This window comes from Miniopterus schreibersii, assembly GCF_964146895.1.
Source record: "Miniopterus schreibersii genome assembly, chromosome: 4".
Lineage (NCBI taxonomy): Eukaryota > Metazoa > Chordata > Mammalia > Chiroptera > Miniopteridae > Miniopterus > Miniopterus schreibersii.
The window spans coordinates 16,622,376-16,648,361 of NC_138105.1; the positions used below are offsets into that span (position 1 = coordinate 16,622,376).

The 25,986-nt window shown below is 47.0% G+C and overlaps 1 protein-coding gene and 1 pseudogene across 3 annotated transcripts in view; one reads left to right on the plus strand and one right to left on the minus strand.

Moving 5' to 3' along the window:
* FGF1 (fibroblast growth factor 1) overlaps nt 1-25,986 on the plus strand; it is a 95,707-nt gene that overhangs the window by 19,054 nt on the left and 50,667 nt on the right. The window lies entirely within an intron of this gene.
* On the minus strand, nt 25,345-25,939 carry LOC308555572 (large ribosomal subunit protein uL6 pseudogene; annotated as a pseudogene). Its single transcript has one exon. The product of its transcript is annotated as a large ribosomal subunit protein uL6 pseudogene (transcript).

Consider the following 25,986-nt stretch of genomic DNA (forward strand, 5'->3'; position numbering starts at 1 on the left):
AATATACAGCTGGTTCTGGGTGGATCCAAGTACTGGCAGTGCAAGTGGGGGGAGAGTGTTTCCAAGGCGATGTCCGAGTTGTTTCTAGTGACCCATTGACCTGACCCTCCCCGCCTTGTGCTGCCCAGAACAGAGCCAAGCCTTTGGAAGGCGGTTACACCTTGGGATGTCTGGCTGGGGCCCTACTGTGGTGGGAGGTTCAGATCCCACGCTGGGATGGACCCTGGAGAAGGTCAGGGGCAGGCCGAGCCAAAGCAGGCTCATCGCCTCTGTTACCTCCTGGCCTTTCCCCCTCTTCTGACGGCATGGCAGTCAGATGTGGGTGTGGAGCCCCCTGTTTTAGAAATTACAAAGAACACTTATTTTAAAAAACTCTAAACACATCTGACATTCGTCAGACTATTGCAGCCCCAAAGTCAGTATTTTCCCCCGAGTCAGGCTCCTTTCCCTTCCTGGCTAGTCCCACATCCTGCTGGGCCCGCTTTGGCCACTCATGTTTTTCATTATCTCTCCCATCCTCTTTAAAGGCTCTCACTCCAGCCAGGGGTTTTATTTTTAAACTTGCACAGTAATGCTAGGGCTGAGCAGGACACGCTGCCCACATTCACCGGAAGCCGGGCTGCCTGGAAAAGTAGCCCCCTTTTGGGAGACTTCCTTCCTTCCTCCCATATTATTGGGCACCTTCTCCATGAGGGGCCCTGCTTCTAGAATACTTAAACAAAGGGACAGGTGTGGCCCCTACTCTGAGGAGCTTACATTCTAATGGGGCAGGGGAGTGGGGACAGACAGAGGGTGCATACACGCACCAAGTACACCAACAAAGAAAGAAGAAAATAAGTAGAAATTGTGATAAGGTCTATTCTATAAAGGAAGCAAACAAAGCACTGGAACAAGAGAAGCTGTTAGAAATGGGTAGAGAGAGAAAGCTGCTCTAAGGTGACCAGAAGTGAAGACCAGAGGGATGAGGGGCACCCCGCATACAAAGAGAAGGGGTGCAGACTATCTTGGTGGAGCGAAGAAGGTGCGATAAGGCCCTGAAGTGGACAAGAGCTTGTATGTTCTGGAATCCAACTGAAGGCCAGGATACCCCAAGCAGAGTGGACAAGGGGGGAAAGTCAAGATGAGGGTGGAGAGGTGTGCGAAGACCAGATTATGCACAGCCTGGGGTCCTGCAAAGAGTCTGGGCTTTATTCTGACTGCAGTGAAAAGCCATGGGGGGACTAGAATCTGGAGGGGAAATGCAATGATTGACATTTTGAGACCCTCATTTGGTCTCAAGCAGAGAATTGATTCTAAGAGGGGCAGGAGGAAGACAGAGACATGAGTTAGGAGGCCTCGGCGTCACGCAGAGAGGAGATGATGGTGGCTGAGGCTGGGGAGGCAGTGCCACAACTAGAAATAGGCTGGCTCTTTCAGAATTAGCCTGCTCTCAGACAGCTCCTTCGAAAGAGCTCATAGAGCAGTGTCCCACACTCATAAAGACACTAGAGCACCAAGGCCCAAAGTCACAGAGTTGGTTATTATAAGCAGTAGAGTTTAGATAATCTTATTGCTTTATAACTAGCCATGTTTATTAGGTTTCCAAACACAATTAAATAAGCTCTTTATCCAACACTGGCCCCCAAGATTTTCTGGAAGGTGTATAAATACTCCAGTCTCTCTTTGAACCATGGCAGCTCTCTCTGTCCTTTACAGCTTTGGCTGGGATGTGAGGCCAAATGGCCGGGACTGAATGATCTCAACCACGTGGAAAACTCCAAGGTCGTTATATGCCTGAACGACCTGAACAGTGGTCCCTGCTCTGCAGGAGAAATACAACTGTGCTATTGCTCTTCGGAGCAAAGGGGATGGAAAATGAAACAGTACAGCAATGTAGCCATTCTACACAGAGTAATAATAATTCTAATAATAATAGTAGCTATTATTTGTTGCATACTTCAAGGTACTTTGCTTGAAGTTACTCATTTAATCTTCCAAAAAGCTGATGAGGTAGGAGCTGCTCTTTATTAAAAAATATATCTTTATTGATTTCAGAGAGAGGAAAGGAGAGAGAGAGAGAGTGACAGAAACATCAATGATGAGAGACTCATTGATCGAGCCCGCAACCCGGGCATGTGCCCTGACCGGGAATCAAACCCTGATCGCCTGGATCCCAGGTTGATGCTCAACCGCTGAGCCACGCCCGGCCAGGCAGGAGCTGCTCTTAACGCTTTTCACTGATGCCGGAGCTCAGGCTGCGAGGGAGTGAAATGATGTCCGGTGGTGAAAGTGGCAGAGTCAGGGCTCGGAGGCTGGTCGGCCTCCACTGGAGGGACACCCAGCTATGCACCAGCCTCGACTTCTGCCTGCTTCGATCACCACTGTATTTTTAAAACTGCACAGAAAAAGATCTGAAGGAGATCATCCAAAACGTCAGCAGAGCAGGGATATGTTTTCCTTGTTTTAATGTTTTGACTACACAATGCTTGGTGTATAGTGGATATTCAAAAACTATTTGTTTAATGACATTGTTGAGTTCATGAGTATGTGTTACTCAAAAATTATTTTTATATAATTAATATTTCATCATAGGAAATGGAAGTCATGACAGAAAATAATATTTAAGAAATTTTAAGAAAATGAAAATTTATCCATCATCCAGAGATAATCATTGATAAAATGTTGGCAATACTGATGCCTTTCCCGTTTTTCCTCGTGTTTATGTCTGTCTGTCTGTCTACCTATCTATGCATGTGTGTGTGTATATAAAAAAATGGAATCATACTGAATTTATAGACGTTAACTTACTTTCTCACTTAGCAATATATCATGGGCAGTCTCCATTCTTTTAAAAATTCTTCTAAAATAGAAATTAAAAAATATATATGTGTCTTTATTGATTTCAGAGAGAGGAAGGGGGAGAGAGAGATAGAAACACCAATAAGGAGAGAGTCATTGATTGGCTGCCCCCTGCACGCCCCCGACTAGAGATCGAGCCCGCAACCCGGGCATGTGCCCTGACCGGGAATTAAACTGCGAGCTCCTGGATCCTAGGTCGAGGCTCAACCACTGAGCCACGCCCGGCTGGGCTAAAATAGAAATTTTAATGGTGGCAGCACATTCCTCTATAATGTATTTAATGAGCCCTCTGCCAATGGATATTCAGTTTGTGGTCACTATTATTAATAATGCTGTATTGAACATGCTTCTACAGATCATTTATGCATAGCTATATCACTGTCAAAGAGGAAGGAGTATTACTTATTTTTAGGGCTCTTTTGGGTGGGCCAACTAGCGTGTTTCTTGCATCTATCCTTCAGAATCACTTAAATCTTAAGAGATGTCATTTAGAATACTTCTCATTTTCCCATGTCCTTGTCATTACTCATCTTTCAGGTATATTTTTGGTTTAATTCTGTCACAATGGAAGTAAGTTAAGAAAAATCTCAGTCGTGGCTAAAATATGGGTTCTGAAGTCATACAACTGGTTTTAAATTCCAATCCTACCTCTAAGCAGCTGTGTGACCCAGGCAGGTTCATTTTTCTCAGCCTCGGTTTCCCCATGTGTAAATGGCATGTACCTCAGAGGATGTAACGAGGTAAAACGGTACAGCTCTCCTGAGCATCTGCCCAGCACGGAACAAATGCTCAGAAATGGTGATTGCTGTTATTATGAAGGTGAAGAAAGACTTTCACACAAGTTCAGTGCTTTGGAAAACTCCCTCTCAACCTACACTGTGGGATCTAAGGAAAATGAATTTAAAAATCACTCAACATATCCTCTGGCTATATTACCTTTATGTGTGTGTGTTGAAGTCTAAAGTGTTAAAAACCAATTAAGCCTTTTTTCCCTTTCTTGCCAAGAACCAGGTTTGTTGGAGTAGAGACACTATATTTAAATTCTGTTGTTCACAGCTACATAAGAAATGTAGCGTTTCTTTCCATCTACCCAGCTGTGTTTTATAACTGTCTATCCTAAAATAAAAACAAAGCAAGCAAAAAAAAAGAAAGATAGAAAAAAAGCAGAACTGTCTATATCAATCCTAAATTGCTCTCAGTTTTATATAACAAAATAAAAAATATATAACCCCCTAAACAGAGATCACAGAAGGAACTAATCTGATTCATGCAGCATGCACCGTTTATTAACACAGACTCCCTACTGGCACATAGTAGGTGCTCACTGAACTGTGTCTACTACATTTCTTGAATATATGTTTTCCTTACAAACAGCAAACTGTTGAGAAATAAATCAGTATATTCATTTAATCTAAATACTGTGAGAGCCTGTTCAGAGGGTCAGAAAAAGAAGATAGATGATTCCATGAACAGATGCTTTTTTGAGTTTGTAGACTGAGTACTGGGAAACTTTTTCCTCCTAATTCATGGCTCTTGAAATATGTTTATGATCTTAGTGGAACTATGTAGGGATTTCTCTAAACTGCCATCATGGGGAGCTCATATGATAAAGTACTTCTGGCCGCCATGCCAGGTTTTTCCATTTTTGTCTAACTATAGAAAATGTTCAGAAAAATCAGTACAGTGGTACCTTGGTTTTCTAATGTAATCCGTTCCGGGAGACCATTCGAGGTCTGAAACGTTCGAAAACCGAGGAATCCCAGCCCACAGCCAGGCCTCAGGATCCTGCCCTCAGCAGAAGCCGTGTGGCATGTTCCACTTCCGAGGTATGTTGGAAACCGAATCAGTTACTTCTGGGTTTACGGCGTTCCTAAACTGAAATGTTCGTCAACGGAGACGTTGGAAAACCGAGGTACCACTGTATATGAGTAATAGTGTATCCGAATGGCTCTAGAAATCGCATGTCTGATTGTAAGGCAACCCAACATTGGACCAAGATGTTAATTACAGGGAAAACCCCTAAAGTCAAAGAACCGTAAGTCTCCCCATAACTTCCAAGTAAATCACTGGAAGTGTGGAACCACTGGCATCAACTGTTCTTAAATATTGTTTTTCTTTATATGCTTTGCTGGTGTTGCTTGAGTGCCTTCTGTGTATAAGAGATCGCGCTATGGGAGATTCAAAGATAGAAGGTGTTCTCTGCTCTCATGTTGTCATAAGCTGGTGGAGGGAAGAGACAAGCCAACAACTCAGGGGAACCTTGGGAAGAATGAAATAATTGCTGGGTAAAGCGCTGCACTGAGTGCTTGAAGGAGGGAAGGACCCTTCTCAGTGGAGAGATCAGGAAAGGCTTTGCAGTGGAGGTGGCATTTGGTGTAGGCCTTGAAGGATAAGAAGAGTTTAATTAGTAGAAATTGGAAGGGAAGGACCTTCCAGGCTGAGGGGACCACATGAACCAGCTCATGAAGACCTGGAAAACAGGGAGAGGGAGCGCCCCAGGTGGCTGGCATGGGGGAAGGACATAGGGGGAGGCCAGGCTTTTCCGACTAGATTTGGGAATCTAGTTGAAAATGCTCTGGAAATGCTCCGCCAAGGACTTTGGGCTTTAACGTCTGAGAAGTGGGAAGCAATGGAAGGTTTCTGATAATGGAAGGGATGGTGCAGATCTTCCCCCACGAATGCCGTGATCCTGTACCCTTGGGGCTCTAGTCTCCTGGCAGCTTCTCCTCTAAGGTGATTGGCTGCATTGGGGATCTCTGGGAATGGGGGTGTCCCCCAGGGTGGCTGCCTCTATCCACCAGCTCTTCAGGCTCCCAGTTGTTTTCCCTGGAAGATCTCATCTCTTCTCCCTGCTCTGACTCTCCCACATCTGCCTTCAACTCCAGCTTCTCTCCAGCGCCCTGTTTCTTCTGCCTGCCCGACGCTCAGGTCCATGGGGACAGGTGACCCTGGCCTCAGAGGCAGCGCACTGCGCTGTGAGCCCAGCATTCGCTCGCTGAATGGGCTTCTCCTGGTTCTGTCTGTTCTCTCAGGGGGGAGCCACTCCATCCACTCCCCAGGCTTCCCCACACGCGCACTGAGCTGCCCGATCACTCCTGGCTGAGTACATGTCATTTGCCAAATCCCCTGCATTCTGCCCCCACCCAGGGGACTTAAACACACCCTTCCCTTTCTGTTCTCATGGCTCTGGCTTAAGATCTTTTGTCTATTTCAATAGAACAACTATTTACTGAGCACCAGGGACCGTGCTGGGGGCACAGCAGTGTGGAGGAAGCAGGTGGCCCTGCCCCGGGCTAGCCTGCTGTCTAGTACCGAAGACAACATTGGGCAAGGACTTGAACACTAATGGCTTTTTCAGAGATGGAAACTCAGAGCGCTGGACCCCTCAGCTTCTGCTCTGCATCTGTGTCCTCTCCCTGCCACCCCACCCCAATCCATGATCTTCCCGTAAAATGTTACGAGAAGCATCTTCCAAATTCCTTTCTCAAAAATCTCCACCGAATCCCCGCTGCTTGCAGATAAAAGTCGAAACTCGCTGGAATAGCACCATTCCAGGACCCTCGCGATCGGACCCTAAGCTAGCGCGCACCGACCAACCCCGCGCATCCACACGGCCCGGCCCGCAGCGCCAGTCCCGCCTGCTGGGAGAAGCCCACGTCTGCCCAGGCCCGGGCCCTGGGTCAGGCGATCGCTCCCTTTATTCCACGGCCACATGTGTAAAGCCTGTTTGTCCTTGCGGCTGAGCTGCCACAGCTGCCACCAAATCCTCCTGGACCCCTTCTTCCTCTGCTGTGGTCACCTCCGTCACAGCACTTATCACAGTCTGTCTCACGATTTTGCCTCTCACTTTTCGTCACGGACAGGGAGCTTGTCTCATTGGTCCTGAATAAGTGTGACAAAAAAAACAACAGCTAAAGCCGTCAGACGCTATATGGACTCCAGGCGCTGCGCAGAGGGCTCTACTCGAGCGGCTTCGTTGCATCCTTCTGACGAGCTCTTGGGGCGGGCACGACCGCTGGCCTTGTTCGACAGGTGAAGCCACTGAAGCTCAGGGAGGTGAACTGGCTTTCTGGACTTAAGTCTAGGAAGCCAACATCAGAGCCCACGCCTTTGACCACAACTCCCCTTCTATTCCCTTACTGTGTCTTGTCGGGTCCCTTGTACTTAAAAGTCCTTCACAGGGGCATCTCAATGGAGTAAATGGGGACAGTGAAGCCCAAAGCAGTCTCCTCAAGGTCACACTGCAAATCCCAATTGCTGAGAGATGGCAAATGCAGGACGCTTGGCTGCCGCTTGTTTTCTTGCACAAATTCACTAGGAAACTGGCGGTTTTCAAAGGAAAGCTAAATATTTCAGGCTGAGTCAGTGGCAGAGGATCAGATGGAGGCTTGCTGAATCCAGATTCATTTAATCTGATTTGATCTGGGTGGTGACATGCCTCATTCACACAGCCCCGTGGGACCAGGCGTCCAAAGCGAAAACTTTCCTTTCACACACAGCCACTGCCTCTGCCTGAGCCTGCGAGGAGCTATTTAACGAGGGGAACACCCTCTCTCCGCCTCACTGGACTGGACCTGTTCGCTTCCTTAAGGAAGGGGAGTGGTGTGGAGCCCAGGCCCTCCCGCGGGCCTGCCCTGCTCTGCACCAGACAGACCTGCCTTTGTGAGCTCAGGTGGGCAGGACCTCTGTGGCATCCCAAGGAGGCGGGAGAGGGGCCAGAGGGGAGAGCTGAGATGGGAAGGTTGGCAAAGGGAAAGGGCTGGTTGCCAGAGGGCTGTACCCAGGCAGGCACCACCAGGCCAGCCAGGGTGCTTCCTCCATTCCTTTCTGGGCATGAATGAGGCAGGGGCTATGCCCAGAGAGCCTGGAGGAGTGATGCCCCAGGTTCCAAAGCCCGATAACATCAGGCACTGTGTGACCTTTCAGAGCCCCCAAAAGAACACATCTGTAGTGTGGGACATTTGGTAGTGGGAAAATGCCCACTCCTGCCCTCCGATTACTTCTCCCCATTGGCCTGGGAGAGGCTGCTAAGGGCAGCCTTCTCTCCCTTAATTTCTTCACTTGGCTGGAGTTTGGCTCATCTTGCTCTCATGTGGATATCTTACATGCCACATGTTATTTTCTGAATGTCAGAGGATATACAGACAGGCAGACGGACAGGCCGATAACTGAGTCAATGTGGGGAACCTTGTCTTAACACGCTGTGCTTTCTACCAGCTGCTGCTGCTTTACATGAAATCTTACGCCCAGCCCATTAAGCTCTTTGCAGTATGTCCATAAGATTTTTAACTGAGCAGGAATGAGTTTGGAGAAGCTGAGATTTTTTGATATGCTCCTTCGACCATGAGAGTCACTCTGCTGTGTCACAAACCCAGTGACAAATCCTAATTCCTCAGCTTCCCCGAGGGGCAGGGCCCAGTTGCTTCTCCCGACCCCACCCCGTGATAACCAGACCTTGAGGGTAAGCCAGCAGAGCCACAGATGAAAGTCTCGGTCTTGCTGACCTCGGGTTTGATGTGACAAGGAAGGACAGTTATAAAAGGCAGATCCAGGCAGATGCAGAAGGGGGGGGGTCTCACTAGAGAGCCAACCTGGGGAAAAGTAGTGAGCTCTGTTTTCAGTGCTCACGAAATGATGAGAATGCTGAGTGCTCAAGAATGGACTTGGCAAAGCCTGTGTACCCGTGAGACAGCACTTCCCCAGAGGAAAGGCCTGATGTCTGTCCGCCTGTCCACTGTCCTTGCAGAGGAAGGCTGGGCAAGGCTCTCAGGACCACGGAGAGCTTCGGATGGGAAAGACCAATGGGGATCTGAAGACACGGCGAGGCTGTGGGTGTGCGAGTCGTTGACGTTATAAACAGAAAGCTTGATTCATTTTGATACACAGACTTATTAGGTAGAGGTAAGAGGCTTTGAGAAAAACAAACCATTTGCACTGAGGTCACTTGTGTGTACAGGGGACTCCAGCAAGGACAGAGGCAGAAGGCTGGGGGAAGCGGTCAAGGGTGCAAGAGGAGACAGGAAGATGAAGGGACAGAGAGAAGCCTTGTTGGCGGAGGTCTTGTGTCAGTAATTGCTTGAGAAAAACCCCGGCCAGGGTTTGTGGTGGCCTTTTCCAGGGGAAGCGAGCCAGCCCTCTCTCCAAAGTAAATAGTTGCTGAAGGAAGGTGTCCAGAGTCCTGAGGCGGAGAGTGCTGGGCAGATGGAAAGCTAGCTCAGAAAGGTGGATGGCAGGGCAGAGTGGGGAGGGGGGAGGGAGCAGGGGGGAAGGGGGGAGGGGTTCGAGGTGAGGCAGCGGGAGGCTACAGTCCTAGACACCTACGACAGCACCAGCACGAGGGCTCTTTTGGGTTCCTAGGTCCCCTCCCATTGAGAGTCCGAGGTGGATGTTGTATAGAGGGGCTCCTGAGGTATCTCAGGAAGAATAATCATCGCACCTTTTACTTAATTATTTGTACCATCCTTATTTAATGTTTATACAATGCAGCACCGTGCTAAGTAAGCAATTTACATGCCTTTATCTCATTGATCCTCACAATAACCCTGTGAGTGTAGGTAATCTTGGTATCCCCCTTGGGGAGGAGAGGACAATGAGGCTCAGAGAGGTGGCCTTGCCTAGCCCAGGTCTCACAGTGAGTAGCAGCTGAGTCAAGACTCCCCCTCAGTGGGGTTAACTGCAGGGCCCGGGCTCCTGTCCCCCAAGGAAAAGGCCCGACCAACATAAAGAGCAGAAGGAAACCCCAGACGTGGACTGAGCCACGAATCGAGCACAGGAAACACAACACACAACACCTCAACCGCCACTTACTGGGTGTCTGCCTTCATATTTTATCAAATCTAAGACACCATAAACTGTAAGATACGTCATCATTTTATGTGCCCCTAAGGAAAAAATACTGCACGTCCCGGTTTTAGAGATGTTAAAATACCAACAGAAAACTGCCTCAGAGGCTTGGTGAAATATTTTCAGTGCCCTACTGTGCCAGGAGGTCTGCCCCGGCTGTCTCATTTCGTCCCAACAATAGCCCTTCTCTTATCCCCCTCGCTATACAGAGGAGCACACAGGGCTCAGAGCAGGGGGCCTGAACCCATGGTCAGTGGCACAGAGCTAGAGAGCTGCAGGGCCTGGATCTGCCCTGGGCAACATCCTGTGCCCAAATCCGTCCTTAACCATGTTGCCATTGAGTAAATCCACTTGTCATTTGTTCCTTTTGGTGGGCAGCCAGCCAGGCTAGGCAGAAACATCACGGTGGCACCTGCCCTCCAGAAGAAATAAAACCTTGCTTCGCTCTGCGCCCGGGCTCACACAGAGTCCCAAGGTCCCCCGAACTCCTGGGACGCATCCCTGGTGACGAGTTCAGGGTGATGCTTTCAGCTCTGCCCATTCATTTTCTAGTTCAGAAGCCTCCTCACTCCAGGGTCTTTCTCTGGCCCATTTCTCCCTTCTCCCAAACTCCAGCTGGTGATTTGTGCCAGATGTTAACATCATCCTTGACCCTGAACTTTAGTCTTCCCACATCTTGCTTGCCTCCTCCCACATCTTAACTCTGCCTCCACCCTGCCTTGTTCAAGAGCCATCTTTGTGCATTAATCACTTCCTAGCCCTAGTTCACACACCTTCCTTATTAACATTTTCTACCAACCTTGCACGTTCAAATAAAAATATGGGGCAAGCAAGGGGGAACAAGGGGGTTGTACATGTGGAAAAAGCCAACTGGACAAGTTTCCTTGCCTGGATTTTTAACCTTCAGATCTCCGTCACCCACTGTGGGCTCTGTATCTACAGGCTGGCCCCTTGGCCTCCAACTTATGTCATCATCGCACATCCTCTCGCGCTCTGCCTTGACCTCTTGGCTGTCCTTCCCATAGTTTTCCACCCTGAAGAAGGCAGTTGTGCTTTAACAAAACCTTCCTCCTCTCTTGGAAACACCCTTGCTCCCAGCCACTGAGTCACTCTTTCCCTTCACATCTCTTCTCAAAGACTTCCCAGCACTGGAGATGAAGGATGGTACTTGGCACTTTCCCCTTTCCTGATATTACTCCCCAGTTCAGTCAGAAATTAAAAGCACAACTGGGAAATGCCTCCTGACCAGCAAAATCGTTCTATTGGAACACGCCCAGTTTCCTTTTTTCCTGATGACCCTCCTGTCACTCCTCTTCTATCCCTCACAATTTCTCTTCTTTTCTTTGTGGGACTGTCTCAACTAAGCCTAACTTCCCACACAGGCCCACTAAGGGGAACTTTAACAGAATCCCCACTTTCAGTGTATGTAAACGTTATTGAATGTTTCTTTTGAGTGTTTGGTCAAAATGCTAAACCAGCTCAGTACAGGTTTCCTTTGCTCCAAGTTCCCTCAGGGCAGACGTGTCTGCTTCATTGATTCACTCCACGCGAGAGAGGCTACCATAAATGTGAGCTTCGTGAATGAATGACTAGCAGGCACTGCTGGGCTTTTGTGTCCATTTGGGATGGGAGCTCCATGAAGGCACCAATTCAACAAATATTTATTGAGACCCTACTGTGCGCCAGCCCCTATGTAAAGCCTGATGGGTAGAACAGTAAGCAAAACAAAAACCCCAGCTCTCTTGGAGCTTACCTTCTAATAGAAAATGATGGTTAAAAAAAAAAAAAATCATTAAATTGGTGTCTAGCCGCCTAGCCTTGGATTCTAATAAATGTGTTGGGGAAAATCTTGAAATGACTAAAAGTTGAATCCAAATTTGTCCTAGAAGTGCTAAGAAACTGGGAAGAGTCGATTATAGAATGAGATAAGAACATTTTTAACAGGTTTACTGAGATATAATTCACATATCATATAATCCACCCATATAAAGTGTACAATTCAACGGCTTACTATATTCACAGTTGTACAACTATTGTCACTATCTGTTTTCGAGACATTTTCATCACACTATAAAAACTCCACACCCATTAAGCAGTTTCACCTCATTCCCCCCTCTCCCAACCCCAGGCAACCACTAATTTACTTTCTGTCTCTATGGATTTGCTTATTCTGGATATTTCATACAAATGAATTACATAATAGATAGTATTTTGTGACCAGCTTCTTTCACTTAGCATAATGTTTTCAAGGCTCATCCATGCGCTAGCATGTAATTAGGACTTCATTCCTTTTTATAGCTGAGTAATACTCCATTGTATGGATATACATTTTGTTTATCCATTGATGGACACTTGAGTTGTTTCTACCTTTTGGATATTATAAATACTGTTGCTATGAACATTGGTGCACATGTTTTTTGTATGATATAGTTCATTTCTCTGGGGTATATCCTTAGGAGTGGGATTGTTGGGTCATAGGGCACCTGTATGGATAACCATCTGAGGACCTCCCAAACTATTTCCAAAGTGGTTGCACCAATTTTACATTACCACCAACAATCTGAGGACTCTGATTTCCCCACATCCTTGCCAACACTTGTAATTATCCATCTTTTGATTATAGCCACCCTAGTGGATGTGAACTATTATCTTACATTTGATCTGTGATTTCCTGATGGCAAATGATGCTGAACATCTTTTCATGTGCAGATGACAACATCTGTATTATGTTTGTGAGGCAGCTATTGAGTTGGTTCCCAGCACAGTGCCTGCATGTCTTCGGTGCTCAATAACAGTTATTGAATAAACATACCCAAGACTGAAGCCAATAAAAGTACCTTGAAGGACGTTGGTTCTATTAGCTATGACAGGCCTGGAAAGGGAATGGTTGGATGAGAGAGACTATTTTGCAAATATGAAGAAATGTATTTTGACCCCTTCTGCCCCATCCTGCTGCCTTTAAACCATGTTCCATTTGGAGCCTTCCTTCCTAGAGGCCGGGTTAGGAGGCCTGTTGCCTAGAGCCCGAGAAGGAAAGGGAACACAGAATAAAGAGAGAGGACAGTTGGCTCAACCTCCCAGATTTGTGGAGAGGAGATTTGCAAAATTGCTTGAGCTCCCCTTTAACATAGTGAGGGCTAGTTTGGCAGACAGGCTATGGAGCTTCTACCACTGTGTAAGGGCATTTGAGGGCAGGGCAGCCGGCCTTGCAACATGGGCAGTCCCAGAGAGTTGAGAGGGAGGAGGGGTGTGATCTGGTGGCAAGCGGGTGTAGTTTACACTCTGGGGTTCCTGCTGTTCCTGTGTGTTGTGAATGCTGAGATGAGAGCCAGAGGCCAGGGGCAGACCTGGGCGGGGAGGCAGAGACCCAGCGAGGCCCACAGCCAACAAGTGCTGGTCAGCCAAGGAGCCACCCTGGGCCCTGACCAAACCACAAGAGACCAGGACCTCAACTTGAGCAGTAAAGGCCGTGGGTGGGCAGTCACAGGGCAGGCAAAGGGCTTCCCACCAAGACCTCGGGCCCCAGAGGCCCCTGAGTGAGGGCCTTGACTCCTCCAAGGAGAGGCTGAGTTACCCCACTCCTCTTACAGTGAGATGATACTTGGGCAAGGAGCAGGAGGGTGGCCAAGGATGGAGAGATCTGGGGTGGAGTAGGACTTTTAAAATTCTTGCACTGGATGAAACTGAAGCTGTTTCTCAGCCACCTAACAGGTGAGGTCTTGTGAGGAAGCCCAAGATCACAGGCAAGCGAAGAGAAACTGCAGGCATGTTGTGTGAGAAAGCGGGTGGTCCTGCAACTTGGGCCTGTTTATGGCTGGTTAGTGCAGCAGTGAATTAGCTCGTCACGGGGCAGTGGGAGAGGAATGTGGTTGGAGTCTGACCTGAGCCTGAGAGTGTTGCTGTGTCTGCCTCCATTTCCAGGGCCCATTCTGGAGTCAGGGAGCATCTGAGCAAGAGAATTTCTCCCCTTGAACCAGAAAAAGAGCTCAAAGTGCATGTCCTTTGTCATCTTCAGCTATGATTTTTTAAGAAGCCTTGGGAGGCATTTGGATGGGTCAGGCTAGAAAAATGTCACTCTGCCAACAGTGGCACCCCAGGGGTTTGAGCTCTTATCTTGTTTCAGGTGCTGCACTCACTCTTCCACGTGTCGTTGAATCCTCCCAACAACCCTCTGTTGTTAGTCACATTTTATAGATAAAGGAACCGAGGGCTTGGAGAGGCTTCCTAGGACCTTCTGTGAGTAAATAGTTAGAAGTGTGTGAACCTGTGATCTAGCTGCAGAGGCTGGGCACATAGGCACTGTGTGCACCGCCTCTCACTTTTCCTACCTAAAACTTCCCCTTAGAATTTTGAAGCAAGATCTGGTTAAGAGCTGTTTATTGAAGATAATTTTTTAAAATATTATTGTTCTATATTTGTAAAAATAAAATACTCCAATTTCACAATAATAAGGATGGTTAAATAGAAAAATGACATGTAACTAAAGTGTCAGGAAACCTGAGTGAGAACTCTTTTTAGCCAGTCTTCCCCCAGCACAAGCCAACTCCAGAAAACTCAAAGCCTCAGCTTTGTTGGTTATGCAATTGTCCCCCAAAGACATTACACCCAGCTCAGCCCAAAAACATATGTGCTTCCACCCACCCATCCATTTGCCAGCCCACCTATGTACCCATCCATCCATCCACCCACCCACCCATCCACTCATCCATCTACTCATCCATCCACTCATCCATCCATCCATCCATTCATCCATCCATCCATCCATCCATCCACTCATCCATCCATCCATCCATCCATCCATCCATCCATCCATCCATCCATCCACTCATCCATCCATCCATCCATCCATCCATCCATCCATCCATCCATCTAGATTTTCATCTCACAGTTACTGAGCCTACCAAATGCCAGGCACTAGGGACCCAAGTAAACAAGGCAGTTCCTTCCTTTGAGAATTCACAGTTGGGGCAGAAGTACCCCCAGAGAACAACATATACAGGTACTAGACAGTGGTTCAGTGCGTGTGGAGTGAAAGTAGGTAGGAAGGGAGTGAAGAGAAGTCGGTGTGAGAAGGAGGGATTTTGGCTGGAATGAACTACCCCAGACCTCTGTGCCTTCTCTTCTTTCAGGTCTCAACTTAAATGTCACCTCTTCAAGGCATCTTGCCTGACCATTTATTCTAAAGTTGGCTTTACTCTTTATTCCGTCTTGGCTCCTTAATACTGAATTTTTTCTTTCTTTGTCTTCTAATTCATGTGTGTGGTGTGTAAAGTCCCAGGTACAATGTGGTCCCATTAGGACAGGGACCACAACTTTTTTCACAAAAGTATCTCCAAGGCCTGACATAGGGTGTGTGCTCTGTTCCGTGAATGAATGAAGCTTTGCACTTGGGCCTGAGGGCAGTGAAGCACGATGAAGGATGTTTGAGCAAGAAAGAGACACGATTGGGTTTGTGCTTTGGGAGGACAAGGCTGGAGATGCTGTGGATGAGGTAGAAAGAATGGGCTACAGAGAGAGAAATCAGAAGCACTTGCCTTGGACAGGGGTCAAGATTTTGTTGGCCTGATCCAAGGCACTGGTAGCAGGGAAGGAAAGGAGTAAAAATGTAAGGAATATTTAGGTCGAATCGTTAGGAGATGCCTGTGGGTAGTGAGGGAAAGGGAATGTGACTGAAGTCTATAGTTTGGGATGCTTTGTAACCACTGTCCTGTAATTAATTAAGGCAGAGGCAATTCGGGATTCTGGAGACATGGGAGGAACCTGAGGCAGACAAGGGCCCCCAGGGAGATGAGGGGAGCACACACATTGTTGAGAGGACGCCCAGGACAGTTGTCTGAGGGATGCTGGGCTTCGAAGGAAGCCTAAAGGAAAAGAAGCCAGGGCAGGAGGCCAGGAGAGGACAGTTAAAGAGAAAGAGGCAGCCAGTGCCACTGTTGAAACCAGATAGAGGAGAGTGGCCTAGAATGGGATTAAAAGCAGGAGAGTCCACAAGAGAGCTGTGGAGACCCTGGGTCAGGCTGCCTCTCATCTCCAGCCTGAGGGAAGGTGGGGTGCAATGGGCCAGATACCCTCGTGGCTAAAGAGAAGCCAGGCAGCTGGGGTTCTAGACAAATTCTCCCAAATGGTAACTGTCAAGTCAATTAATAGCAACCACAACCGATGGTGGGTCCAGCAAACCCCATAGCCAGGCTACATCTGGCTCATGGGTCACAGGTTTACAACCCTGGTTCTTTCAGAGATCATGGGCCAACTTTTCCAAGGACAGTTTTGGTGGAAGGAGGACGGCAGGAGGCTGGGGATGACTGAGGGGTGCTAGAGACACTGGCTTACCTTTGGGACGTTGGGCCAAGCCGAGCGGAGAGCGGGGAGGGAACAGGGGGTGGTGATTCTGCAGGTGAAGGGATCTAGCAAGTCTGGGGCTGAAGCAAAAGACTAAACACATTCAGAGGGCTTTGGGTGTTACCGCTTTTTCCTTTACATTAGAAAACTACTTGCAATGTATTTTCACCCACTTCATCCCCTCCTCCAGAGGTAATCATTTTTTTCAGGTTTCTATCTACATATCCACATATCCACATATCATTTTCAAAATCAGGGGATAACTCATGCATATTGTTCTAGAGCTTTTTTTTTCACTCATCTATGTCTATATACATCTGGCTCTTTTTTATGGCTGCCTGGTATTTGCTTGGCTATATAATTTATTTTATGATTCCATTATCGGTGCCACATGGTTTCCAAATTATTGTTACTGCAGACAGGGCTGCTGTGAGCCTCATACATTGATCTCTGGGCACTGGTGTGAGTCCTCCCACAGGACAAATCCTTAACATTGGAACTGCCAGTCACAGAGCTGCACACAGTGTGCTGTTTTCTCAAAGGACTTGTTGAATTTGTCTGCTCTTCCCTCGCTCCTGGGAATGAAAACTGCAAGGGAGATGAATGCCCAAGGAAGTTTGTAAATTGGAAACAAGACTTTAAAGTATCTCCATCTACAAAGATACAGGGCCGGGCAAAAGTAGGTCTACAGCTGTTCTTATGGAAAATAATACAATAATTAATAAATAATAATACAAGAACAAACTCTGCTTCATGTACTCACAACTGTAAACCTACTTTGGCCCCACCCTATACAGCTTTCTTTTTAATCAAGATGTTTTGGAGAGGACATCTTTATGACTAGGTGACTCTCATTCACCTGGCAAGCATGGAACAAATACAAATAACTAGAGAGAGAGGTTTTACCTCTACCCTTTGCTCATCCATCGTCTAGGCCCAGAGTCAATATTTGAAGAAGATACGGATTCCCCAGGGCCCAATGAAAGATGTAAAGAGTCATGGTGTGGGAAATTTGTTCACAGATTTCAGGGAGACCAAAGGTTGAAGTCCATTAAGTAATATTTTTAAACAGGATTGCACGCCAGGGATATGGTATTTAATCTGTGAAATCATTGGTTTAATTGTCTTTTCAGAAGATCATTCTTTGCCACAGAGGTGGGGGAAAACCCACTCTCATTCCTACAGTGAACACAAAAACATGCAGGAGAAACAGCCTCGCTGCAGGGGCCCTGGGTTTCAGCCTGGCAGCCGGCACACTTAGCTCAGAGCGCCCTCTTCTGGACCCGGGCTCCACTGCACAAGGGCCCAGCCCACCAATAAGTCTGATTTTTAGTGTTCAGAAAGCTGCTCCAATTCTAACTTCAACACATCTTTGAGTTTCTTCTGCCTTAGCCACTGAAACCCCAACATGGTATTTTTCAATATTTGCGCTATATTTTCAGGTTACACAGAACTCTGTCTTCTCTTTAAAAATGATTCCTTGGTTACTGTTTTCAAAAAATACCCTCCTTAGATCTGAGTTAAGTCACCGGATTCCAGTTGCGTTTGTTAACTGTCGGGAATGCATTCATGATTTTGGATGAGTGGGAACTAGGTCTAGAAGCCAAAGGAGAAAGGCAGGCAGTTCTAGGTGTCCTCACCCAATGCATTTGAGCAAAATATGTTTAAGATTGAGGCTTTCTAAAGAATGTATATGCATATATGCACAACCCAAGGACACAGACAATGATGGGGCAAGGGACTGGGGAGGGAGATGGGACGGGGTGGAATGGGTCATTGGGGAGAAAAAGGGACATCTATAATATTTTAAACAAAAATAAACAAACAAACAAAAAGATTGAGGCTTTCTGTTTCACTCTAGAAACTTGTCAGAACCTTAAGTCAGCCTCATATTTTCTCTATTCACTTAACAAATGTTTGCTGAGCACCTATTACGTTCCAGGGAATGTGCTAGGAGCAGGTTCAGAACAAGGGACAAGATGAGGATAGTGTCACCTTAATCCATCGTGTGTAATAACTAGGTGGTGTTTTTATTGCAAAATGCTTGGCAATGTAAGAGCGTCATAGTGGGTTACCGGAGCCTCAATAATATGCTTTCAAATTACCTGTTAATCTATCATGTCCTGCTACTATTAAATTTAACTAGGTTAATCCTCTCAACTCAGAAATGGCTTCTGTCTAACTTCTTAAAAGGGGCTATTCAATCCTCCAAGAAACAGGCTCATAATCTGTTAGGATAGGAAGGAGGAGGCAGGATGAGAGAAAACAGCTTTTCCAAATAACTGCCTGTTTTGCTTGGAGCCACGGTGGGCAGAGCTGAGGCCAGGCCCTGTTTGGATGTGGCAGCCTGCGGTAACCTGGCGCTGGCTTCACAAACCCCGCTGGGGGAGCCCCAGGCCTGTAGCCCTCAGCCCACTCCTCACCCCACTCATCCTCCAGACAGAAGAGACGCGCCCTTCTCTCTCTCGTTCGGGTGTGGGAGCCATTTCCCAGACAGAGGGGCCTCAGGTCCTGGAAAGGGCCAGCCCCAAAGAGGGGGTGCTTCCTGCAACCAGACCACCACAGTTGGGGAGCTGAAGACAGCAATGACAGCTGGGGGGTGAGCCAGGCAAGGTCATCCCAGACGGATAAGGGGATGACACAAGGCCAAGGGCTGTGACAAGGCAAGTCCCAACACAGCCTCCAATGAGGCCCACTAGTTATTTATACTCTCTCTGACTTTTACTAAACTTCAGATGAACCTCGAAGAGGCAGACATCCTTTCTCGCTTCTCTTGGATTTATAAACGTAATATGATACTTCTTTGGAAAAGTCATGGATCCTTCTAGTCTGCTGCCCAAAGTATAAGTGAACTTGGCTTTTTCAAAAAGCTAAGCTTCTCTCTAAATCACTCCTGACTTCCAAAGTGATGGCTCTGAATGATTGTAATTTGTAGGCTCACTCCATCAAAAGTTCTGAATTTTCAGGTGCTCTTTCCCCAGTTACACTGTTCAATTAAATCCAGTTCATTTAACTCAGCTCAGCAAATATTTACTGAGCTGAGCACTGTGTTAGAAAAAGACCTGGACACTGAGCTCAGGAAATTCACAGACTGAGGGACGAGACGGATGAATAAATAAATCATTCAGTCCAGCGCTGTAAGTGCAATGATAGAATCATGGGCAAGGCAGCACTCGCCAGCCTCTGCTCTCATGGAGTTACGGTCTGGAAAAAGAGCCAGATGTTAATTGAAAAACTACACAAATAAAAGTTGAATTTAAGCTCTGACCAGTGCCATGGAGGAGAGGCAGGTGGCACCATCTGAGTTTGGCGACCTGGCCAGGGGGTCCAGTAGGGCATCCTTGAAGAAGTTGCAGTCGTGATCTGAAAGATGGGTCAGGGCAAATTAGCTGTAGGGTGGAGGAAACAGTGGTCCAGGCAGGGGGGAGAGCATGTTCAAAGGGACTGTGGCAGGGGAACACAGAGTGGATTTAAGGGACCAAAGCAAAGCTGGGGCCAGAGCATAGGACTGGAGGAGGAGAGTCGGGCCAGAGAGGTCAGCAGGGCCGAATCCCACGTGAGGCCTAGTCGGCCATGGCCTTCACTTCTGTGTGCTCATTTCCTGTCTTTGTGAAGGGGATGAGAGCACTGTCTACTTTGTAGGGATGAGTGAATCCCTTCAGCACTTAGAGGAGTGTGCTGTCAGTGTCAGCTGCTATGACTGCTATAATTGTCACCCTCATCATCTCACCAGGATGTCTATGAGTGAGGACCACACTGGCCCAGATCAGATATGTCTCGTTTACACTTCACACTGGCTATGTGGGCACAGTTCCATAGAAGTCTCAGAGGCCACAGAAAGGAGCATAAACTCCTGTAAGAGTAAGCACTGGCTTTCTGGAGACATTCTGAATGAATGACCGGCTGGGCTGCTGACCACAAGGCTCAAAAACAACCACCAGAGTTTATCCCCAAATACCCAGAAAAAACTGAGACAGAGGAAGGAGGACAGTGCCTCCTGAGAGAAGGCTGTCTATAAATGGAAAATTACCCTCGGGGAAAACAAATCTTATTTGATGTGAACCCATTTTTGACTCTGTCTGGAAATCCAGGGCAGAAGGAAGTGGAGGGGACAGGGGTGAGCAGGTGTGCCCAGGCTGAGGCTGCCCGCTGGGGACTGGTGTGTACTGCCACCAGGATGGTGAGGAAGGGCTGCAGTCAGCTGCCATGGCACCCACACCTCGGGCCAGACGCTGAACTGCCCAGGTGCCCTTGGGCTTCTTCTTGGCTTTGATACGTGCCCAAGATTCAATGGTGGCCCATGACTGAGATGGGGAACAGGAGTTGGGGTAGGAAAAGGCAACATGGGAGAAGATGCAGGAAAGTGTGGAGAGCAGGACTGGCGTTCCTGGGGCACTTCGGTTTCCTAAGGTGAGTCCTTGTAGCACTGACTGAGATAACTGATCCGGGAAGTACTCAACAAATGTCAGCCTGAAAACATCCATCAGTACGCTCCTCCGAGCAACTTGAGGCTCCCTTACCCTTGGCTTTTAGTTACAGTTCTACAGCCCACTTGCTGTGCAGCACTGGGCAATTTCTGAACATCTCAGTGCCCGATATAGGGTGTCCCAAAATGTAGACACACCCCTTGAATAATTACAAAGGTGGTGTTCATTTAAATCCACTTCATTTCCAAAACTGAGCTATCAAGATGTTAAAGTGTGCATATATTTCTTTTTGGACACCCTGTATTTCTTATTCAAAAAGAACTGTGAACTTACCACTTAAATGGCTCTACTTCAAAAATATTAACAATAATAAGAGGTAACCTTTGGTAACATCTTTCCACCATCTGCCAAAACTATTAAGAACTTTCGTAGGAGGTTATAGTCCCGATATTCAGACCTGGAGTCAGAATGTCTGGGTTTGAATCCCAGACTGATCCCTTCCTAGATCTGTGGCCTCGAGCAACTACTTAACCTCCTTGGGTTTCGGTTTCCTCATCTGTAAAGTGGGAGTGATCATAGTACCTCTGTCACAGGGTTCTGGAAGGCTCGTATAAGGTAGTTCAGAAAGAGGCACTTAGTACAGTGCCTGGTACTGAGCACTGAATCCCCGCCGTGATGAGCATTATCATGAGTTCTCCCAGTCTGCACTATCCATTACCCTTTATTACAGCCCAGGAGGCCAAGCCTGAAACAGGTTACATGTCCACACAAAGCAATATTATTCAGTGATAAAAAGACATGGACTATCAAGCCATGAAAAGGCATGGAGGAACCTTAAATGCGTATCTCTAAATGAAAGAAGGCAATTGGAAAAGGCTACATACTGTACGATTCCAACTATGTGACATTCCAACTATGAAGGCAGTAAAAAGATCGGCAGTTCCCAGGGGTTGGGAGGGCGAGGGGGGGATGAGTAGGTGGAGCACAGAGGATCCTGGGGCAGTGAAACTTCTCTGTATGATACTACAATGGTAGACACATGTCATTCTACATTTTTCCAAATCCTTAGGATGTACAATACCAAGAGTGAACCCTGATGTGAAGCATGGATTGGGGCGATTGTGATGGGTCAGTGTAGGTTTGTTGATTGTAATAAACGTACCACTGGTGGGCATGTTGATAATGGGAAGGCTGTGCATGTGTGGGATGGGGGCATATGGGAAATCTTTGTACCTAAAACCCCTCTACAAAAATAAAGTCCATTAACTAAAAAAAACACCAAAAAAAGATTAAGTGACACAGCTCCTGAGAGGCAGAGCTGGGACTCCGCTTGTTGTGTGTGAGCTCAGCCAGGGATCTTGGCCGCTCCCCTCAGCTGCAGGGATGCATCCGGGCTCCTGCTGGGTGAAGCGAGCCACAGAAAGGCTGTGGCTGAGACTCAGGAAGGAAAGTCACTGATCACCTCTGGGTTATCGTGATGTGCTCACTGGTCTACTGGCAATCCCCAACCCTAGGGCAGCTTCCCTTCTGGCTTTGGCCCCCTCACCCCTCTGAGCCCTGGCCCTGCCCGAATAAAAGGTGCCTGTGGGAAGGGGGCCTGGACAGTGCTGCGCCACGGCCCCTCCACTGACACACACTCGGCTCCTTGGCCGTATAACTTGGGCTGTGTGCCCACTAGGAATGAGTGTGTGTGTTCAGCTATATATTTACACTTTAAAGTGTCGATCCTTCTGACTCCGCCCTAGCACCCCCAACAACATAGAAAATTGCCATTTTCTACTTTAATACATTTCAGAAGCTTCATCTTGCAGCTGATTGTATGAGTCAATCATATTTTCAAATAATGAGGCTATGAACCAAACTATAAAATGTATATGCATTGATTATAAAGGGGTCGAACAGTAACAGCCATAAGCATCATTCTCACTGCCATTGTCTTCACTTATTGGCCACGTAAGAAGTTTCACATTCAGCAGGTTATGCGCCCTAAGTAATCTGATCCTCACAGAGCTTTTTTGAAGTGGGTAGTATTATATCATCATTTTGTAGGTGAGCAAACTGAAGCTCAGAGAGGTTATGTGACTTCCCAAGGGCACACAGCCACTAAGCAGTGGACTCCACAGACTTTTTAAATTGTCATGCTCACCTTTGCTGACCTTTTGAAGCTTTTGCACATATAATCTTGATAAATCCCCATGGATTTCCTTTCTCTTCTACTTAAATGTCATGCCTAGCACAGTGCTGGCAGAGAGGAGCTGTCAGTCAATGGCACTCTCCATCCCTCCCCCTGCACACTCCTCCTCCCACCATCTATCTGCTACCCCTCATGCCCATCCCGTCTCAGAGGAACCATCCGTCCAGCTGGTGCTTCCCACACTGGAGGATGCCTACGAATCATCTGGGGAGGTTTATTACAGTGTAGACCCACTGGGTCTGAGGCAGGGCCCAGGAATATGCGTTTTATAACAAATGTCCCACATAATTCTGATTTTGGTGTTCCTTGGATCATACTTTGAAAAAAACACTAATCTGTGGGTCTTTTAAGGAAATCAATCCTTCTTATTTAAAACAGCTGTTAAAAATGCATGTGGCAAAACAGGAAAAATCAGAAAGTTCAAAAGTGGACAGTGAAAAGCATCTCTCCCCATGTGCAAGGGCGTTCACGGCAGCCGTCCGGCTAATAGTGAAAACCTAAAGGTGACACAAATGTCCACTCCTAGAGAATTCAGGCAAATACCATGAAGGCAGCTGGAAAGGTCAGAAGTTACTTACAGAATTCACTTACACAACAAATATTACAGATAATCTATCAAAATGGATAGTCTCAGATATAATGTTGACTGAATAAAAGCAAGTTGCAGAACTATACATACAGAGCACACTGTTTATGCCTTAGACACACACACACACACACACACACACACAATTCATAATATACAATAGTAGTTGCCTTGGAGGAAGAGATAGAAACATTATGACAAAAGAAAATAAGGAGGACTTCAACTCTCTAATGTTTTATTTCTTTCCTGGAAAAAAATCTGAACTAAATTCGAGAAAACGTTAACATTCGTTAAGCCTGGGTAGAGTGCACAGAGGTGTTTCTTACTACTTCTTTTTTGTTTTTCTTAAATAAAAAGAAAGCCGACCCCGCCTCTCCTGGTCACCCAGTTTCCTTCCCCGAGGTTATTTTATTTGTACCCGTCTAGGTCAGTCTGTACATTAACAAGCATGGAAATCTAATCTGATTCTCCCCTCCCCTCCCCAGGACCTGGTCTTATCAATTAAACTGTCTTTTGATCTTTAATCTATCCAGTCCCTTTCCCTGTAGGTTTCTTCTTACTGGAAAACATCCTGAGGTCTCTCATTTGAGAAAATTCTCCATTCTCCAATTCTCTCCGTTCTTACTTCCTCTAGACATGATTTTTCTCTTGGTGCGACCACAGTCCTTCCTGGGAGGGTGGTGTGGACTCGCGGCCTCCCATTCCTCATCACTGACTAAGGCCTTTCTCTCCCTCCCCTGTTTCCCACCCACCCACCCATCCATGGGAGCAGAACTCAGTGATCATTTCTTGATCTTGATGTTTCTTGACCTTTCTGCAGAATCTGGTCCTTGTGGTCACCCCTTTCTTGACCCTGATTGCTGCTCTGACCTTCATAAGCATTCTTACTCGTCTCTTCCTTTTCTTCTTTGACTCAGCTCCCCTTCTCTCACCCCCATATTAGGCAACCCCGACGCCCGCTAATTCTGTCTTCTCCTCTCCATTGATGACCTCACCAAGCCCCTGCTCCAACCTCAATGAGCATTTTAGTGAAGATGCTCATTTCCTCTTGACTTCTCTTTCTGTGGCTTCAGAACCACATTTCCAACTGTCTGAGGGACACACCCACCTCGATGTCCTGCAGAGACGGCAAACTCAACCTACCAAAGTCAAAGCATTTACGCTTCGGGAATTCCGCATTTCCGCAATGTCAGTGAGTCTCAAATTTAATACGCATACGAATCACCCGGGATGTCTTGTTAAACTGCGGCTTCTGGTTCTGTGAGTCTGGGGTGGGGCCTGAGATCCTGCATTTCCAACAAATACCTGGGTGATATCTATGCTGCTGGACCAAGGACCCCACTTGGGGCAGCAACATGCTAGAGAGATTTCCACTCTCTAGGCCGGGGGGTTCTTAACCCTGTCTACAAATCAGAACCACCTGGGGATTGTACTAATTATAACGGGGCTTTAAAAATGTGCACATGGCTATGGAAAACAGTATGGCGGTGCCTCAAAATATTAAGACTAGGGTTCCCGTATGACCCAGCAATCCCCCTTCTGTGTATCTAGCTGGAAAACTCGAAACCATTTATTTGCAGATACACGCACCCCTATGTTCACTGCAGCATTATTCACGGTGAGATATGGAAACAGCCAAAGTGTCTTTCGATAGAGGACTGGATAAAGATGTGGCAGGTATATACCACGGACTACGACTCAGCCATGAGAAAGGATGAGACAACATATGCCATTTGCGACAACATAGATGGGCCTTGAGAATATCATGCTAAGCGAAATAAGTCAGTCAGAAAAAGCCCAGAACCATATGATATCACTCACTTGCGGGATATAAAACTGAAACTTACAGAGACAGACAATAGTATGGTGGTTACCAGAGGGAAAGGTGGGGGTAGTGAAGGGTGAAAGGGGCCAAATACATGGGGATGGAGATGACTTGACTTTGGGTGGTGGGCACACAGAGCAATACACAGATCATGCATCACAGAAATGTACACTTGAAACCTATATGATCCTATTAACCAATGTTACCCCAATACATCTGATAAAAGTAATGAAATAAAAAAGTGAGGAATCATCCAGCATCTTGCTCTTTCTATAGCTGGACAACTTAGATATTATTCATCAGCCTGCCGAACTGTTCCTTTTTCAGAAACATAGATGCCATCCCCAAATTTTTCTGATATCCTTGTTGTTAACTGTGTGGCTTGCTGAATCAAAGCAGCTGAATTTGATACAGGTTCAGTGTTGTTTCCCTCAAGATTAACTCATCTTTCTGGGCTTGAGATACTGAACAAGCAATGCCTGACCTCATCCGAACCCTGCGGATGTGTTTTTCACCCAAGAAATTTCTGATTTCAGTAAGAGAACCATTCTCCTGAGTAATGACATTGATGGGAAAGCGAGCGTACACAGACCTGCCCTTGTAACGGAAGCCCGGGGCTACCCTCGATCATGTTCTGCACATGGCTGCAGATAGTATGAGCAGTAGCCAGTTCTTTCCTATTTTCCCACCATTTGTCAACCCAAAGCCTCTTCTTTTTCTTTCCAAGGAGACTGAGTTCTACATTGACGGGGTTGCTTCTGGGGCCCTTCGCAACAACTGTGCGTCCCTTCAGAGTGATGTCGGCATTTTCTGGGATGTTGACAGTGTGATTGCTGAGAATGAATGGTCTCCATTCTCACAGTAGATACGTGAAAGCTTACCTTCATATTTTTAAACTGACTGACTTTCTGTATGGTGCTATTTGGCATAAATA